Source organism: Poecilia formosa, unplaced genomic scaffold (genome assembly GCF_000485575.1).
Source record: "Poecilia formosa unplaced genomic scaffold, Poecilia_formosa-5.1.2 Scaffold142, whole genome shotgun sequence".
In the NCBI taxonomy this organism is placed as follows: Eukaryota; Metazoa; Chordata; class Actinopteri; order Cyprinodontiformes; family Poeciliidae; genus Poecilia; species Poecilia formosa.
Window position 1 is genome coordinate 1,541,813 of NW_006800081.1, and position 20,816 is coordinate 1,562,628.

A 20,816-nucleotide genomic window follows, 5' to 3' on the forward strand; every position below is an offset into this window, starting at 1 on the left:
TCTGCCCTCTTACGTCCTTCCAAACTTTCATTCAAGTAGTCTGTACTAGTTTTTAAGAGTTGTAACTTTTGGGACTCATTGTGATTATGTTTGTTGATTTCTCCTGCGTCCTTTGGTCCTTCACAGTATCCCACACACACACACACACCTCAGCACCTTAATCCTCCTCAAGAGTGGCATCTATTTACCAGTGCCAGGGCTGCCTGGGATGCCTGCGAGGAGAGAGAGAGAAGAGAGAGAGAGAGACCAGAGGCTGACAGGGAGGGGAAAGGCAAAAAAAATGGTGGCAGGGGGCGAAGGAGTGCGTCTCCAAGGCAACTGTGTTTTTGTTAGCGCTTGTGAGTCAGACGAGCAGTGAGTCACAGTCAGGAGGAAACACACACACACACACACACACAGTCGCATTCATGCTCACTCCCCACTCAGTCAAAGAGAAGCCAAATAAGGACAGCTACATGCACAGAGACGGGGCAAGTAGGTCGAAAACGAAACACTCAGAGAAGGGAATGGAATGGATAATTAGTTCAGATTAAGGGGAAATTAAATAGGAAAATTAGAAAAAGATAAGAGTCCAGTTAAAATGAGTGGGGAAAGAGAAACGGAAGATCAAAGCGAAGGGAAACTGGGAATCCAGAGGGCGCGAGTGCAGGCAGCACATGCCCTCTCCGAAGAGCAACTATCACATGGGTGGGGGAAGAGGAAACGCGCAGGGCCACACCCAGTTTGTGCACACCTTGGATTAACTTGCTAAGCCGCCTATTTATTGTCTGACGCCAACACACTCAGTGTGGCGGCCTCGTTACGCGGTAAAAGTTGGCATTATTTGGCTTCCCTAAAGGAAAATAAAGTTTTATCGCCTCTTCTACTTTTTCATTTTACACAAGCGGCGTGGCAATGCTTTCGTTTTGAGAATGCAAACAGATGATTAATCTGGTGTTCATCGCTTCCGAGGTCTGTGACTGGTTTGCATTCCCGCAGCTACTTGGCTGGTAATCCAGCGTAGTAAAAAAAAAAAAAAAAAAGGCCTTTAGGTTGCAGATATGACTGGATTTGTTTTCACAAATGAGTCCTCGGGTTTAGTTTTGTGTCGGCTGTGATTTCCATGCATGTATACACACCACGGCGCATTATCCAATCACACTCTGAAGTGTGTGTTTTGGCGTCCACTGACCTCGACCGAGAGGCAGAATACAGCACACACTGCCTTTCATTCTTCCTGCAAATATGCGTGTGCATGCGCTTTTTGTTTCTTTTACAATATCGTAAAAGTTGACATACTTCAAGTTGACAGCGCTCCATGTTGCTGACTATAAACTTTCCTTCTTCTCTCAGTCATCTTCTTTTAATTTAGCTCGGAGCTTTGATACTGCAGCCGTAAATAATGCCCCTATGTAATTTACAATAGCACAGTATGTTCTTAGAGTCCAGTGGTCAAATAAGCTCTTGCAAAATGTGGAACTTTCCCCTTGTTTGCGCTCTCTTTCTATACCTCTGGATGGCTGAAGTTCAGCTCGGAGCAGCCAATCAGAGAGCCAGACTGATGATCCTTCTTGTCAAGTTTATCTAAACACAGATAACGCGCTAGAAATATCACCTGTTCCCTAACGGCCGTGGGCTGGTGCATTCCTTTCTTTTCCTTTCTTTTCTTTTCTATTCTTGAGTGGAAGTTGATAAACTTTCGAGAGGAGGCCTTGAAAAAGTATTCAAGCCCGCCTGAACTGTTTCGCATTTTATTGCGACATGAAAGTTGAATGTGATTTATTTCATAGACAGACACTAAAATTAAAGAAATATGTTATTTTTGTTTGTTTGTTTGGGGGATTTTTTTTTTTTGCATGCATTTGTATAGAGCCTTTAGTTGATCTCCTTCAGAGCTTACCTAAAAACTGTACTCAGCAGGAAAGAATAATGGGGAGTTTACATTGCTGCATAATCATCTTTGTTCAATTAAAGGGATTAAAGTCAACAAAGACAACTCACAGCAATTATTATAAAGACAGAAAAACAGAAAAAGTTGGCAGGGTGTGAGATTATACATGCATATTCAACCCCATTTACTCTGTTGTCCCTAACCAAAACAGTATAAACAACAGTCTCCATGTATGATGCCCCTTCTCCACAACCAAGAGCAGCAGGTGGGAAAAGCATAGCATAGAGTTATTTTTAGGCTTTACAGGGACGACAAAAGAAGTCAGAGGTCCCTCCTATAAGTGGGGAGACCAACTGGGGAAAATATGCTTCCACGGCTGATGCTGGGGCCGAGGAGCTAACGAGGGAGGGTGGAATGTGGTGCGGAGCTGTAAAAGCGGTTCAGGAATCGAGAAGAGTCTGCGTTGCCTGTTAGCGGCCGAGTGATTAACGGGACGGAGGAAGTCACTGAGCAGTGTGTCACTGAAGATGATGTCAGCCGTCGAATACAGGAACAGAAATGTCATGTGGTCAAAGATAGGCTTCCTGCCTCGCTGGGCAGAAACTGCAGTTGAACAAATACAGTAATCTGTTTTTTCTTACTTTTCCCAGACATAAATAGAACGTTAAGTCATCTTCTCTTTGTCTGGATTCTCAAGAATTATTCTGTTGCTGTTTCTCCTTCCTGTTATGAAGCAAGTTCCTTTTTTTTTGTTGTTTCTGTTCACATTCTTGAATGAAGCTGCTGTGTGGAGCTCATAAGTCACCAATTAAGTTAATGTGATAATAATCTAAACAAAGTAGAGGAGCAGTGATGCCAGCCCTGAGAATATGCTGTATGTTGCTCGGTTTTACTGAGAGGAGAATCCAGTATATTCCTATATTTAGTCAGGCTTTAGCGCAACATGTTGCAATCCAGTCGTTTTTAACAGAAGGGTTTTCACATTAAGAATGCGCAATATAATTTTTTATGTGCACATAAAAAGTGTTGCCTGGCAGTAAAACATTTTGCAAGATAACCTACTCTTTACTCAATACCTGCCTCCCACTGAAAAGGGCAAGTTAAGACAACAAATGCGATATGTAACTTTTTAACACGGTTCTGGGATACTTTTTTCTTTTACTGTAGACATTTTCAGCTACATGATGAAGATATTTAGATTTATGATAACATAAATTTAACCACCTGGAGGTGAAAACCTGAAAAACTAAAAAGATTGATTGTTTTTTTTTTTTTAGGATGCCCGGTCCTCTACAGTCAGCAACCATCAAGGACGTTGATCTGGAAACGTTTGAGACTCAGCGGCGGCACTTTCACTCGATTTATCAGGACACAATGAAGCACCAATAAATTATTGGAGCAATTTCTGAGGAGGTTACAGCAATTTCATCTCATGTCAGAGTGAAACAATAAAAAGAAAAGTAGCAAAAAAAAGTGTTCACTCAAAGAGCTTTTTAATATATTTGCTTTTTTTTTATATAGCTTCACTTTTATATCCCACAGTTACCGGTTACATTCCCCTCTCAGGACATGCTTTGCAGAGCCTCCTACTACCATTTCCTGTGGAAAAAAGAAGAAAAAAAAATCATCAGCGTCTTTGTAAATAAATGTGAAAGACAAACAACTGGATAAACTGGTGGGGAAGACGAGTCCTTCGTACTGGCAGAGCGAAGGATCACAATCAGACTACTGAGAATCCTGGATAATGACTCCTCCAATCAACCGGCATCTATGAATGTCTTTTTATTGGTGGTTCAGTCACCATCTTGATTTAGCCCAAAAAAAAACAACAAAACATGACCTTGACCCACAGATTCTTAGCCCATTTGGTTAACCTCGGCTTTTTTCAAAACCACATTTTAGCATCGGTAAATGTACAGATTGAGATTTATTTTTACTGCTTAAAGAGATTGCACGAGATATTTGCTGTGAAAATTTGCTCAGGGTGACCATCACCCACTAAGCAGCACATTAAACAGGCAGATGAGTTTTTCAGTGGTATACTTATATAATTAAGATGCTTAAGATAATAAAAAAAAGTATTTTTTTTTCCACAGGAATTCCTGTTAAGTAACTCTGAGCTGTAATTTATGACTTGAAATGAAAATCTTTAATCTCTAGTTTATTCTCTATTAAATCAATCAACACCTCATTTGTGTCAGGATTATATTTGTGAAAACTATTTTCTTCATAAGATTTTTTTTCCACTTAAGTTGAGGAACTAGGGATAAAAATGACAATATTTTAACAATGTACCAGAACTATGTTTTTTTAATTGCTAACTTACACAAACTATAAACGTGATGTGAAAAAAATTAAAACACTATAAAAACTTGCATGTTTTTCAAACATACTTGGACAATTGGATATTTAATTTCATCCACATCGGAAATTTTTACTGCAATATACTGACGAAAATTATTTTTTTTATTTTTCTACAAGGGTATATTTAATTTCCCGTTGACTTCATCAAAGTATTTTTACCACATTCCAGGAAAATAACCTCATGTCAGCCATGATGGAGGTGGCGGTGTCATGGTCCGGTGCTGCTTCGCTGCGTCACGCTGTAGAAACTCACCATGACTGAAATCCAACAATTGTAAGGACCATCTGTTAAAACAAGTCCAACCTGAAGACGAAATAAACCCACCAACAGGCAATGGCCTAAATCTTACCAGTGAATCCACCAAGAACTGGTTGAGAATTAAGAAATATAAAATCCTGGACTGAATAAAAATCTTTATCCGTCTGAGATGCCGTGGAGTGAAATAAGCTTCACATAACCACTCAAACAACTCAAATCTAAAACTGAGGAATCGGGAAAATGTTCCACACTAATGTCAGACTGGAAGGTATCCGTACATATGTTGTTTTTCTCACATTTCTGGATGAATTGTGTCATTACGCTCTGGAAATAATTGGTTTTCATACCTTTACACGGACAACTGTAACGTCATCCAAATGTGAACATTTCATTGTCTCGACATGAGGAAGATCCTCCAGTTTTCTGTTTTTGTTTTCTGGGAACGCATCTGTTCACCAGGTTTCTCCCCTAGACAGACCCTGTTTTAACATCTGGCTGGCCTGAAGGTCAACGGACTGGTTTAGCTGGAAGTCTGCTCTGCTGCCTGGATGGATGCATGGGCGGTGCGGATGAGTAGTTGTTTATGTCAGCAGAAAGAGCAAGAAGCCTCTGGGGACAGCAGGGGGCACCTCTATCAGACAGATCGAGGCCAGATGGGGGGAGTTCAAAGCAGGGGCTAAACACACAAGACAGTTTGGGATAGTGTGAGATAATGAACTGGTGTTGAGTGCTAGAAAGGAACAAATGAGAGGGTCAGCAATCAAAACGACAGGAGTCTGGTCTGACGGAAAACCACACCGAGAAGGGGGCTGGAAAGGTGGTCTTGGTGGATATTTTTAGCATGTTGCGTGGAAGAGGGCGGTATCTTCTCGAGGGGTTTTTCCAGAGGAGTATATTTAGGGATGGGATTTGTAAAAAGACAGAGAGAGACCAGGAGAGATGTGCACTGTACACAAATGCCAGTCTGATGTAAGAGTCTGCAACAGGGACCACACACATTCCCGTTTATTCCCAGCTCTGTCCGTCTCTGACATAGCCCCTTTTTGACTCACTTCATCGAGAACAAAGCTACAAATGCACCACCCTGGCATTCTTTTAATAGCTGTGGATGTGTTGTAAAGGTTACTGTAAAATCCCAAAACACATCAGTATGTTTATGTGCATTTTTGTCCCGGCATTAAAGACGAGCCAAAGCTCAAAAACAGTTCGACAGCCTTTCAGCTCATCAACCTAACACCCAACATTCCAGACACCGCAGATCAGACAGCAATTTTCCAAACACCAGCGCCACTAATGTGGTGCAATGCTGACAAAAAAAAAAGAGAGCGAGAGACAGCTGAAAAAGCAATGCTAATAATGTTGAGAAAGAAGAGAAAAAGAGACAGCAATGTGGTCTTCGTTCAGCTTGCTAAGGATAATAGCATGCAAGCAAGCTGGGGATAAGAGGCGAGCGAGTGGAGAGCGAGTGCAGAGCCGCAGTGACGCCATTGTGGTTCCACAGCACTTCCTGTCTACCGCCACACTGTTTGTATGTCCTGTCGCCATGGCAACTGCCTACACATAATACCAGAGAGGTAAGGGAGGAGGAGTAGCAAGAGAGAGAGAGAGAGAGACAGAGAGACGGAGAGAAAAATAAGGAAAGACCATTCAGTCAAGTGGATTCATTTGGAGCCTCTTCACTGGCTCGTTTTAAGTTGGACAACGCTGAGTTGGTCTTTTCTTGAACATAATGACCCACTTCTTGATTGGTTTCCTGTAAAACAATCCAGCGTGGATGAAGAATAGAAATGTGATGACCTAAAATGTCCCGGGACTGCATAAGGGGGGGAGGTGTTAAAGGAAAAAAAGGGGAAAAAAAAGAAAGAAATGGGTGGAAAAAAAAACAACAACCTAAAGCTTTAAATGCAGGGTGGAGAAGAGGATGATGAAAGGGATGAAGAAATGACAGGTGGATTAGGACAGTCACACAGCTCAGAGATTTCTGTCTGCCATCTGTAGCTGCCATATGAAAACGACTGGAAATCCCCCAACCTAGATATAAACACGCAAACTCACCACGCACACAAAAAAAGAATAAGACAATGTCTTTATGCACAAGCTCCTTTAAGCCAAAGTTGGAGTTTTTTTGGTTTTTTTCTCCAAAAAGCAACTCCTTGATTCATGAACACGATAACAATTAAACGAAGCTGCTAAAATTGTTGCTTTTACAGGTACTTACTCAAAGCTTTTCAGTGAGCCAATGCTACTTTGATAATGCTAAGGAAGTTACAAAGATATGTATGCATCATTAGCTGTGACCACTGTTTGTCAGAGCAATACATTTCACGAAAATGCATCTGAACACTTCGGTACCCTGTAGAAAAGTCACGCACAAATCGCCCAGCTGGATTCTCTTGTGGTTGCATTTTACAATGCAAATATCTATAAAAAAAAAAAAAAAAACAAGTGTGTGCAGTAACGAAAGTATTGTTAAGCTTTAAGAAGAGCGATGACAATGTGTATGCAGCAATGTGGGTTAACGCCAGGAGGCAGCAATTGATTTCAGACTATTGATGTAGTTTTATTGCGTCTTTGCGAATCAAGACAAACAGGTTGCGTAGAAAGGAGCCGTGGTGCTTTGTGAGTAAGTCTGGTGTCGTGGAAGAGGTACTCGAGGGTGGTGCAGGCGGTGCCGTCTCGTACAGGGGCAGTGAGACAGCCGTGAGGTGTGTGGTAGGAGCGACAGTTTGTTTAAGGTGGAGTCGGGATTAGATCAGGGTGTCAAACTGTTAGCAGGAAAGTTGGAAATGGAAGGGTTTCACGATGGTAGTGAGATCAAAAATGATTCATGGAGATGGTGGAGCAATCAAAAAGACAGAGGTAGAGGTTGCCATGTAGGAGATTTTCAGTGGGAGTGAACACTCCTGACTTGAAGTGATATTAAGATTTTGTAGGCGCCCAGCCTAACATGAATCTGACATGAATCTGATAGAAAACCTATGAGAGGAGATAAAGATCAGGGTGATTTGCAGAACGGCTGCAAACCTCAAAGTCTCCAAGAAATAAGAGTAGAACCAAGCACAAAGCTTGCTCGTCAATTTGAGATTCAAGATTTTAATCAAATTTACATAAAAAGTTTTTTTTTTTTTTTAAACTGTTCTCTATTTGCAGAAGAAGATGTTGATGTTCATAAGAAGAGCCCCATTGTCTGTGAGTCTAGTTTAATAAGAAAGCCTGGTACCTTTCGGGTCAGCTGACACATCTAGCAGCATGTTCTTACCGCCAAAAGAATATCTTTTTCTGTCTTTTGTTGCATAATTGAAACTGCGTCACCATAACAACCAGATAGATGTTGATATGTTATATCTCACAGACCGGTAGCCCAGAATAGAGTTATTTGGTAAGTGACTCACTTTTTAACGTGTCAAATTTGTTGAATATCCCCAAATACACCGCTCGCATAGTAACAGAGATGCAATAATTAATTCCCCTTCTGTACAATACACCATGATTTATGTACAAACCCAAAGACACGATTTATGACGGTAAATATTGAACGTACACAGAGGAGCACTGAAGAAATGAGCACACACTGTACAATGGAGAGTATCTTTCGGTTTTCTTTGAAGTAGTTTGAATTAAAGTGAACTTCTTCCCACATGACAAGACAAAATAACCCACAGTCTTCACTACGGTTGCACAGCTTCCAGGAAACGTAGAAAGTCGGTGTTACAAAATACAACACGCTACGCTGATAATGTTGATCACTATCATAAAGATAGAAGAGTTCAGGAGAAAGAAAAGTGAGGCAAAGTGCACTCATTCAACAGGTTTGTTTTTTTTCCGTAAATAACTTATTTTTCCCCGCAGGAAAGAACATTATGCACTAGACTTTGGTCTACAAAAGTAGAAGAAAAAGCAAAGGGTGGAAAAGCTGGAAGATGTGGCATTGATTACAGTTTCATACCAGCTTTTTTTTTGTCTCATATTTCAGCCAGACTGAAAGGACTGGTATTGATCTGAATTGAAAGCAGTCTTGACAATTCTCGTGATGAGCAGCGTCTCTGTTTCAGATCTGTTTCATCTCAGTCATTACAGTATTGGGCTTGCGTGTGGCGGTGCAAATTATCGTGTCTGTGTGGCAGAGGAAGAGGAGAGAGTGTGCACGGCACGTAACGTGGTTTTGATCTCTGGAGTCTTTTGGGTTTTTTGTTGTTTTTTTTTTTATTTTATTTCATGGCAGTCAAGTTATTTATGTGTGTATTATGATATTTATTTGTGCACTACCATGTTTAACTGAGTCACACAGAGACAGTTTATTCAGCATAAACAAGAAGCCCATATATGCTGCACAGACTTTAAAAGAGACAAGAGATCAAGTGAAGAAAAAAAAAACACTACTGTATATCAAACATAAGTTTACACATTCCACATGTATTCTTTGCTGAAAGACAAGCAACAAGTCAAAGCTCTCACTAAACTTTGACTGTTATGCAAAGCTGTAAATCCCCTCGATGAGGACAACTTAGAAACACAAGTCCACAAACAAAACATTATCCCATCAGAGCACAAGCGACGTGTCGCGGTCATGTGTTTTACTGGCATGGCTGTTTCACTAAGCTTTGAGTGTATGCGTTGCTTGGAGACGAGCATGCGTGTGGAATGTGTGACGTCCGCACTCTCGCTCAGGGGCGTGGTCATCACCGAAGGACTTTGCCTCTCTCTCTCACACACGCCCCGAGGCTTTTGGGGAAGAAGGGGAAGTTGTAAAATGTCTAATAGCCCCTCTCAGAAGCTAGTGTTGCTGTACCCCTGTGGAGATAGGTGTTGTGTGGGGTGTGTGTACGTGTGTGTGTGCGGGAAGGGGTGGGTGTTAATCGTTATTGACAGGTGCCGATCAGATCTTGCACAGACTCATGAACAGTCCTAATAACAATCCAAAGCTGCAACTAGATCCTGATGCAGTTTTATCTTCAATTTAAATATTAATCTCAGAATTTATTCTGCTAATCTTGAAATAAAAGAAAAATGTCCTGCCACTTTCTGCTTCTTACCGCCATTCATTTCAGAGTTCTTCCAAAAAATATTCTATTTGAAATATTATCACCGCTGCAGACATACCTACATTACCTTAATTGTTAAATGGTTCACAAAAATAAATAATACTGTTCTAGAAAATGCACATTACAAAATCTACACTTCTTCATCGTTCTATTAACAGCAATCAAATTATGACACTAAATAATATCTTTGGGCCTAATTTGACCAATCAGCATTTGGTTTTCATGTTTGTTTTATAGTGATATAATGTTAAATGTCAATGTATTTTATTGGTATTTTACTTAATTCACCAATAAAAGCAGTACATATTTGTGACATAGGTTTTTAAATATTTTACCAAATCACTGTACACAGCACATTGCACTTTAATATGCCCAAATAAAATCCAAAGTTCAGGAATCTGTAAATAGGACAACTGTGCTCTAAAATCTGGCATTTATGTAAGAACATCACGAGCAAAATCTCTTCCTGAAATAAAACAAGTTTGCCAAAAAATCTGATATGGGAAACAGGAAACATGTTGCTGTACTCTTGTGAAACCAGAATTAAACTTGTTGTTGGAATCTATGCAAAACGTTATGTGTTGTGGAAATATAGCACCACACATCACCCTAAATACACCATCCCCACAGTGGTGGCAGCATCGTGCTGCGGGGACGCTTCTTCGCAGGCACAGAGAAACTGGTCTTAGTTGAGAAAATATACAGATGGCGCTAAATGCAGATATACAAACATTTTTTTTAGAGCCTGCAAAGGTTTCCCATTCAACTGGACACTGACGTCAAAGATAAAGTGGAATAATTTAGATTTAAGCACATCTGTATTAAATTGGCCCAGTCAAACAGCAAAAATTATACTCAGCTGATTAGCTTAGCCATCTCTTGAAAACTGCTGTTTATATTAATATTTTTCTATAGCTAAGCAACAGCTTTGTTTAAAAAAAGTTTAAGAGGTATTAAAATGTTTGCAAGTCACTGTTATTAATATCAACTTCTGCAGAGCTGCACAATGAATCAAACTGAAATCATCATTGCCATATCAACGTGATAATTTTCGCACTCACAAAGGATTGATTGGATGCAATATCTACAGGACCGTAACATTTTAAAAAGTCATGCTTTCAAACTTTGTAGGCAAGTTGACCAACTGGATGACATTTCAGTTTTTGATGCTTGCAATTGATATGGATCTTTATGTTTGAGATGCTAGTGGGAGGATTGTGGTGACGTGGGAAGATTGTTGTGACTGTGATGACGGTGAAAAATGTAAATTTACGTCAATCCTTGTACGATAATTTCAATGTTCATCAATAATATACAGATTTTTCTAAACATTGTGCAATCCTTTCTTTTTGGCTCATTTGTCTCACTTTTAAATGCGTTTAAACTTGTTCAATAATGACTTAAAGTAATAAAACAATAAAAATCAAACAATAATGAAAAGGTAACCAAGCTACAACTTTCTCTCAACTTTCATCCAACACCGCAAACACGGCAGCGGATCCATCTGTGTTTCTGTCCCATGCACATTTATCCCTGCGCTCTTCCTGTCCGCTGTTGACTCAAACAGCCTCTGCTCGTTTATTAGCAGCAGTGCGCCAATTAATTCCCAGCCCCCTTTCCTGTGTTCCAGCAGCAGCCTGGGCCGTACACAGAACAACTGGAGAGGAGAGGCACGAGAGGGAAAGGGAGGGTGCCTTCTCTGACGTCATGAGTGCATGAGTGAAGAAGTAGGAATTCCCTTCACATGAACCGCCCACTCGGTTACTCTGCACACCCTGTCTGGCTCCCAGACACACTCGCGTTCACACACGCTCCTGTCTGCGCAGCCAGAGGAGGAACGGGTCGACAAGAAGACAAAAAGAGTGACAGGCGCGAGACTTGTGAAGTTCGACTTTACAGGGTGACGTTGGAGACAAATGAACTTGGGGCAGAGAGCAGGGATAAAAAAACTGTTATTTCAGGTGGGTGCAGCATCATGTCTGCCTCTTCTTTGAGGATTTCGTCTGTTTTTTTTGTTTTTTTTACTGTTTTATGACTTTATAACTCTGGAAAGACTATAATTTTGACTTTTTTCCCCCTCTTGAACCACTGGTCTTTGACAGGGACGCACTTTACAGAAGCTTCTGCAGCCTGTTGATCGGGACAAAGCATGTGTAAAGTCTTCCTGCTGTTTGAATGTACTGTGATATTAGCAGTGGAATATTGCCCTGCTGTGTGGTTCGCCTCTATGAAGCGGCTCCATTACAAAGGTCAGATGTAAATACTTCCTTTGAATAGGTTGGCTAACTTTCTGCATGGCTGCCTGTGTTTGCAGTTGATTTAAGAGTCCACTACGCATCTGAGTGATTGACTGCTTAATTGTTTAGCTTCTACCCGTTTGTTTGTCCGCCTTCCCGTTCCGTCTGTCTTTATCTGCCTGTTTTTATGTCAAGTCCGTGTACGCTCTCTCGGCTGATTTTTTTACTGGCAGTGCAGAGTGCGAACAGAGGTCATAAAAAGTTCTCAAAAAGCAGCAGACAGGGCGTCATGGCAGTGCCGAAGCAGGGCCGGAGCTGCCTCAAACATTCCTCTCATTGTTCAGAGGGCCTGTAAGTGTGCGAGCTCCGAAACCTCCATGAAAGGAAGGGAATCCAGCCACTACTGTAGCTGACAAGGTTTCATTCAGCTGCACTTCAGGGCTGTCTGTCTGTTTTCCTGTCCGCCGTTCTGTCTGGTTCCCCTCTTGGGGGTAGTGACATAAACTAAATTGGGTTGTGGACGACACGAAAAAGAGCTGAAGGAAGTTCACATGAGGCTGACGCAGCAAGGACAGATGAGATAAGTGTGATAAAACGCATTTAGTAAGATCTGTTAGTCTGTTTTTCATGTGCCTGATTGTGGCTTGCGATAACAGGGAAGAGGCTGGAGGAGTTCTAAGTAAAAGGCTAAATGAATGGCTGAATGTTTGGATGGAAGGTCAGAGCAATAATGGAGGAGAAGGTGAAGATCCAGTCAAAGCTTTGGTGGGGTTGTTGGGTGGGTGAGTGGGTGTGCCGGCGGCAATATGTATGGCTGGGCCCTGGCTCAGGAAACACTGGCGTAGTGGAATAAAAGTGTATGTGTGCCGTTTCTGCGGCCATTCGTGCATGTGCGGTTCAGTGGCAGCAGGGCAGCTGTGCACTAAGTACAGGGCTGGTGGTGGTGAGGGTGTTTGGCTACGAACCAGGCTGAGGATAGGGTTACAAGCACAGGGCTACAGGGAGTGGACCATGAGCTTGGGCTGGGTTCTTCACTCAAAAACAACATTTTAAAGCTTTTCTTGAACAAAAAAAATACAAAAACGACTAATCTCCCACATGTGGTACATTCTTCCACTCAGTCCAGGACAGGCGGTGATTGTTTGTCTTTGATTCCCGAAAACTGCAAAAGATCAGGCCCGCTGTGGAGCCAGATCCCTTGTTCGAATGTCGCTGAATGTCACGGCCTTTGAAGTAATTACACCCTGACACGCAACATGAAACAAAATCAGAACCTCGGCCATATGCACGGCCAAGGCATGCTCTGTCTGATGATTGAGCTAGGGTGTGGTGCTGAGTAAGGTGTGTAAGTACAAAGATCCAGGGATGTGCCTTGCAGTTCCCAAGCGCTTTTGCTGCAAATGTTTTGTTATTAAAATATCTTAAAATATCTTGAGCGGAGGCCTCGCTTCAGGGTCTACTGTCAAACTGGGGGATGTAAAGACTCGTTTTGGTAATTCAGTCGGCACGTTTTTTTTTTTTTTTTTTTGGCTTTTGTCATTCTGAACAGGTTGAACATGTAAAAGCTTAATGCATCTGACAGCAGTTATAAAAAGCAAACATTGTATATTTGCTCTTCAGAAAAGGAGTTCTGGTGTTAAGTTCTCAGCTCAAGCCCTGATTTGAATCTTTATTCAAAGCGTATAGCGGAGGGCCGATCACTTTGACCCTTCACCAATACATACTTTTATAGATTTTGTTTTTGAAGGGATAAAATAAAGCCACCCACTGCATGTAGCCAGGAATAATTAGTATTGGCAACCCCTCCTTTTCATACCACTGTGCAATTTATACTCCTGTGTCAGGAATTGTTGTCTTAAGACTCCAGTAAACTGGATCTACCAACAACAGATCACTTATAGCTTTTTAGATACAAACAAAAGTCCTAATTTGTCATTTTTCACATGAGATATTGACAAGAATAATCATCAGAGCAAAATAAATGGAAATAGAATGTCATAAAGTAAGTTTTCAAAAAAAAAAAAACAATATGCCCTGAAATTAAATATTTTGTAAAACTTGAGCACTTCAATGATTATTTATTCCTGAAAGTCTTAAAATACTTAATTGCACAGAAAAAAGATAAAATGATACATAATCGTTTGAGAAGTTAATTATGATGGTTTGTTTAAGAATAGAAGACAGAAATGTAAAGACATAAAATTGCAACAAAATGGAGTAGCAGTGATCGACGTGGGTGAATTTCCTAAATGGAGGCAAGGAGAATTTGTGCGTTGCAGTGGCTTACGTTCCCAGTTTTCAAGTAGATCTAGCTATTAAGCGAGAAGTGTTTTACATTTTACGCTGAAAGCCATGTCAGATTTGTATGCATTTGCACTTTTACTCGTTTATGAGACTGTGAAATCCCAGTTCAAGCACATACGATGTTTGCCCAGCAGCCCCATTGACATAACCCTGTTTGTTTGCTGATAGTGAGCATATTGTGCTCGAAGAGGTAGATTCGGCCTGCGAGCCATAGAAGGGAGGGTTGATACGTGTTGAAACAACAAGAGGTCGAGATCCAGCTGTCTCAACAGAGGCTTTTCCACTTAACCATGCGGCCTTGTGTAAACGGCAATGTCAAATCTGGACTTGCGCTGAAGGGAACACGGCCAACGGCCACGTCTGCACTTGGACCTCTATATATCCTGTGTATAGAGAGCAGAACAGACACATAATGTAAACTACACACCCTAAACTGTAGAAGAATCTATAAACAAGGCAATAGTTCAGGAAAACTGCAAAAACACCTTTGACTTTACTAGAGTGCATCTGTTGGAAATCATCTCTCGGTGATGCAAGTTTTCCAACTCGACACCTACATCAAGATGCAACACGTTGACACATTTATGCAACCCACGTGCCAGCGCAGTATGATTACTCCTAACCACAATAAACATCCAATTACAAGGAGGCAGAAGAACAGTTTCGCAGGGGGAAAAAAAAAAGTGCGCTCTGTTGAGATTCTCCAAGCCAGTGCTTGAGGTGATGTGTTGGACAGCGCTTGTCAACCCAATAACGCCGTCATTACAGGGGGAAAGGGAAGGAATGAGCTCATAGACATTAATGGCTGCGGGTTCGATGGGGGGAGCAAAAAGAGGGGGAAAAAACCGATGGAAAAGATGAAAAGGCAGGGAAAATAACAGCGCGAGTCAAGCGACTGCTAGATGAAAGGAGGGAGGGATGGCAGGGTTTTAGGTTGATCGTGGAGAGGAGTTAAAGGGGAGTTAGCATGCAGCCTTTGAAGGGTGCTGGGACCTGAAGTGACCTTGGTTGTTTTTTTTTATTGTGACCAGGTGGAGCTACTTTGGCACGGGAAGGAAAGTATGTAAAATGTCCAGAGCGACGAATCCAATTTAATTTTCTAAATCGAATACAACCGATGATTCTTCCTTAGTCATACTCAGGCCGTCTGCGTTTCTCTTGCAAAAATAAAAGAAAAGTAATAAACCATTCTAAGGTATTGCAAAAAAAAATAAAAAATCCCCAGAAAACAGTGTTTTGAGCTACAGTGACTTAAATCTATGCGTAAATTTGACTGCAAACTGGAAAACAAAGGAACATTACCCCTGCAGTACTGGAAAGCATTGGCCTGTAGATTATAATTTTAGAGGAAGTTGTGAACTATTCTCTTTGAAACTGTTACAGATCAGTGACGATGATTGCAGAGGCCAAAGCTTCCCGTGTTTTTGGAACAGAGCTCCAGCAGAGCGGCTGCTTGAAACTTATTTAGAGTCCGGAGTTCCCCAAACGCGTCCCAATGACTCACGGCTTGCAGACGGTGGATTATTAATGCGGCTAAAATAAAAATACCTTCAAGAAGACGACAAATTAGGGAACTCGGGATATGACACAGGTATTCTTGAGACGGGTGCTTTTTTTTTTAAGGACTATCACAAAACATATCATGACATTCTTTTAGAAACTTGTGTTTTGGTAACATGAAAGCAGAGAAAACTCCACTTGTGTCCTAGTTTTCCACACAAGGACTTCAGATAAAGAGGATGAACAGAAAAAGGGAAGACGTCTTTGTAGGGCGTGCCACTTCCTTCTTAACGAACTCTCCATTCTGTCATTGATAAGTTATTTTTGTAAGAGATCAAGGGAACCTGACGAGAGCCACGTATGAATACATAGCACGTACGAATTGTCCAGTCTTCTAACCTCATATTTCACCGAGACGTATAAAAGGGAAGACTTGCGTGAGAGGGTAACAGGGGAGACAATGCATCAAGGGTATAAATGACACAGGAGTTCTATTTTGGTGTTTATTATTCATATGTTTGCATGCTCTGATGAGCTCCTTTTCGACTCACCTAGACGTCTCTGCTGGCCAGGGGAATTCCTGGCAGAGTGATTTTTGAGACTACAGGACTGAATCACATTGCCAGGGATTTCCAATGGCTGACACGAAGAAAAGCAGCACCCTTCTCACGAACGCATCCCCCCTCTCCACACACACACACAGACACTTAAAATTACTACCTCATTCATGGACACACCCATGCTTTTCATTTGCATGCTCACACACAAACACACCCGGCAAATGCGGGTTTTCAAGCCTCGCTGTGCGGCTGCAGGGCTTAACTCACATGTGAACAGTGAGTCCCTGCCATGTTCACAGTGGTTAAGTTCTGCCGCCACATGGCTGCAGACTGCAGGTGGGAGAGTAAAGGTCAGGGAGGGGCAACAAGCGCTACAAATGAGCATCACACTTCTAACAACACCACTCGATTGGATACAGAACGCCGACAACATAATAAGCATCAGGTAGAAACAAATGACTTAGTTCAGTGAATTATAGTAGAATGTAGTAACCATTTGTGCATTTAGTTCTTAGTGATTATCATCTCTAAAAATAGAGCCAACCCAAGGTTGTGCGTCTCCTTAAGCTGATTTTTTTATTTGTAGATGCGCCATGGCAAACTTGATCAATTTTGCTTTCTTCAAGTAATGACTTACAGGTAAATGACTGAGCAAACATCCAAATCAATTGGATATAAGAAAGAATGTGTTTTGCTTTGCATTCTCTGTAAATAATCTATTAAAAGAGTGGAATTTGCAGTTTATTTCTCTAAACTGTATTTTTTATATATATATTTAATTTCAGCTTCATTAAGCTTTCCTGGGTTCAGAAAATAAGCTGAGCTCTGCAATTATATATATTTTATAACATTAACGTAAAGAGGCTGCTACCGCTTTTTTTTAAACATCCTGTAAAATGTTTATGTGATGGTAGGCACCAAAGTGCATTTCAAAAACATACAAAATATAAAATAACACACACCAAATCAGACACTTACAGCTCAGTCTAAAATTATTCATGTCCCTGGCAGATTTAGGGTTAAGGTAATCACTTCAGTGTTTACATTTTATCATCATGTTTCTTGTCATCTGAAGAAATTTTGGAGCAGCCTCAAAGTCCTGACTTGAATCTGATTGAGTATCTGATGATGGCTATGCTGGCTTCCAACCTCAAAGACTCTAATCTCATTATCAGAGACATCTCTAACTTGTTCATCAATAATTAAAACCACATTCAACTCACAGGTTTCCTTTTATGGAACAGCTTCCCAGAAACATGTCGATCCAGCGCATTACGACTTAAGATAAAAATAAAAAAAAAACGTTGTAGTGAAAGAGGATTCTCATTGCGTTTCCTCAGAGGTCACTGTGTCTTTTGTTTAGCTCACTGTGCCTCATTTATTTGTTTTACGTAGCTCTGATTTCTGTGGCTGTCGTCTCGGCCAGGTCTTCGTTGTAAAAGGAGATTTCTGATCTCAAAGGAACTTTCTGGTTGAGTGAAGGTACTGTGATCAGAAGAGGAACCAAATTTCAGAAGCAACATTACGACTGTTACTCACATCTGTCAATGAAGTGTCATGGTGCGCGTTTGTTTCCGCAGCTCAGAGATCAGCAGCAGAAAAATAATAATAATAGGATCTAAACTGGGACTCTGCTAACGTAACCTGTAAGTTATGAAAGAGTTTTTTTATTACATGTTTGTGTAAACAAAGTCAGGTGAGAACATGACTTTAAAAACAAGACAATTTTCCTAATTAGAGTAATATAATTGGTGCAAAACAATGATATATTTCTTAAGAATTTTTGGATGAATTTGCACGCATTTCACTAAGCAAAGTCACTTAGCATATTAGGAGTTCATACAAAAGTGAAGATTTTCAGTTATAAAGTGAGGTTTTGTTAAGAGTTTTAAAGCAGAAAATATCTTACCTGAAGTGTACAGTTGTTGAGTCTTCATATAGCAGTAAACATACAGAATAGTTGTTCATGATGCTAACCGCTACCCCGAGAAAGGTCAAGACCAGACTGGACTTTTACCAACAACGACAAAATAAAATAAATAAATAAATTGTTGCAGTTCATGCAAATATATTTTTTGAACCTTTTCATTTACGTCACATCTGCATTGGAAGTTGTTTTTTTTTTTTTACAGGAGAAACGAAAGTCAGGGGCGGTGCGACACCAGTGGTCTTCCTGTGTGAAACACATAGTGAGAACGGAACATGTAAAGTGTTTCCAGTCAGAGAAAATATTCGATACAAGAAGATCCCGAACGGTGCAAAGCCTCTTATCGTGATTTATATTTTATTGGAAATAACCAAGATATAAAATGCAATCATCACAACCAATTAAAGATTCTTAAAATAGTGCGCCACTAAACCGATATGCTTTTTTTTTTTATTTTAAAATTGTCCTTAAGTGTTAGATGTTCGCTTTTGGTCTTAGAACCTCTCTGACCATATTATCCAGATTAATACGAAATAAAGAAAAGAAGAGAATACCACGATTAAGATGCTAATAGCTTATAATGCTCCAAGTTCCAACTTAGTTAAAACTTCTTAACTATACCTTTGACCTATTTTGTTTTCACTCTGTGTAAAAAAATTCAAACTTATTTGACTTAAAATATAAGAAAATCCTCAAAATGTCAGTTAATTTGATTAGTATTTCTTCATCTTTTATATATAAAAAAACTGTATATAAATATTTACAAGAGAGACAAAAACTTAATTTTTATTTTGCCTTTTATATATTTATATTTCAAATGTCTTCTCTGAGTATGGCAGGGAAAATGACAAGTTCCTTTTGTGTGCGTGTGTGTCTGTGTGTGTGTGTGTGCGTGTGCGTGTGTGTGTGTGCTCGAACTTGGCAAATAAAGCTGATTCTAAATCTGATTTCTTTAAAAAATATTATGATGTCAAAGAAATGGTTTTCTCAGATTGACTCTAACTTTCCGAACTCAGTCTCACACCTCGTTATTTCAAAATCAACCCCATGTGTTCAGGGCTGACAGTAAGTGTTTGATGGAGTACATGTGTTCACAGATGACTCACTGTACAGTATTGTCAGACGCTGACATATCATAAGGGAGAGGGAAAATCAGTGAAGAAAAAGAGTTGACAATCTATAAATTTCCAGTAAAAAGCTGTAATCTGTTGAATTTGCTGAAACTGAGCAGCATCGGAGAGTCTGTGTCTGCTAAATGTCAGCTGTCTCATTAAGAGTAAAATCTGTTGCCGCCCCTGTAGGGAGAGCTGAGTGTCACCTTATGTCATAATTTCTGTCGCTGGGCTGACCGAGTCTCTTTGGGCAAGTGTTGTGTTTCTTTGACGTTTGCTTTGTGTTCACATTTTCCCTTCGCTTACACCTGTTAGTTTTTTTTTTTTTCTTCATTTTTTTTTCTTTTTTCAAAAGAGCATCACTGCCTGTTGGTCTGATGCTTGTGTGATTGTGTCTGTCTGTGTGTGTGAAAACTTACCTCCGTCGTCGCCTCTCCTCAGCCCCCGCTGGGTCGGTCTCCTGTGCCTGCTGTGCTGATAATCAGTGTGTGACGTCGGCTGGCTCAGTTCAGCAGGAACAGGGGACTGTTCTCATTTCCACACACATAAACAGAATCACACATAGATATTATCTTCTCTTATCACGTGGAAACACACTTCTGTTGCTTTAAATTCTGTTTAATGACTATTAACAGTTTTCTGTAAATCTGTATCTGTTTTGTGTATTTCTGCTGTGTAAAGACTGTAAATAAATGATCAGAAGTGCAAAATGTTTAATCGCGTTATTTTGTTTTCTGTATTGAATAAATGTTCCTTCATAAATATTAAAGTTGATTAAAATTACATTTACTTGAGTCATCACTGTGTGTGTCGTCTCTTTTTGTTATCCTCTCACTCACTTCATGATAAATCTAACCAATGCATTATTTGCTCTTTCCCTCCATCATGTCTCTGACTTCTTTTTTGAGGTCAACCAGAGGAAATCAAATCACGCTGCAGACACCTGACAGTCTGTGGTTAAAAGCAGCACCTGCATGGTGAATGTTGGGTGGCATTAAAAAAAAAACATTATCTAAATTATTTAAACATTATCTAAATCCCAAAGACTGCAGACTATTAACCTTTCACTTTCTTTGAGATCTGCACTGTCTGGCACGCCTTCTTTCACATCAGTGAAGACAGTGGGTGTTGCTAGACCTGTTTTACTTGCGCACGTGCCCAAGGTTATGCCTTCTGTGGCACAGTAAAAGCTCCTGGTCAAATTTAAAAAAATAAATAAATAAAATTTAAAAAAAACTGCAGCCGTTAAATGACAAAATGTCTGAAGATCCAACATTACAACAAAAGCTGACTCCTTGCGAGGGAAATATCATGGAGTAAAGCAGGAAAAAATAATGTGTAGATATGATCACATATTACAAAGCCAGTTATGTTGAAGATCATGAAATCAGTACAGATGTGTTGCTTAGAATAAACTACATGCCACTTGCCCAACAAAATCAGACAAACCAGACATCTCTGAAGAGCACAACAATCTAACTTTCTTAACAACAATCCATGTAATTCTATGTATTTGTACTGGAAAATGTTGGTTTTGGCTTGATTTCTCAACTCGTAGACATGCAGACGACAGCAATGAAATGTTCTAGGTAAAACATTTTATTGGTTCCATTTGAATGAAGTCAGTAGCTTTAAACCCAG

At 40.3% G+C, this 20,816-nt stretch overlaps 2 long non-coding RNA genes across 2 annotated transcripts; one reads left to right on the forward strand and one right to left on the reverse strand.

The window, feature by feature from the left end:
• Positions 1 to 3,259: 3,259 nt before the first annotated feature.
• LOC107837428 (uncharacterized) lies at positions 3,260 to 6,880 on the reverse strand. The gene is made up of 3 exons (XR_001663445.1): positions 4,841 to 6,880; positions 4,413 to 4,538; positions 3,260 to 3,469 (listed from the first exon to the last, which is right to left on the reverse strand). It is a non-coding gene; the product is annotated as an uncharacterized LOC107837428 (long non-coding RNA).
• A 4,452-nt stretch (positions 6,881 to 11,332) lies between these two features.
• LOC103145470 (uncharacterized) lies at positions 11,333 to 20,461 on the forward strand. The gene is made up of 2 exons (XR_477026.2): positions 11,333 to 11,496; positions 11,638 to 20,461. It is a non-coding gene; the product is annotated as an uncharacterized LOC103145470 (long non-coding RNA).
• The last annotated feature ends 355 nt before the right edge of the window (positions 20,462 to 20,816 follow it).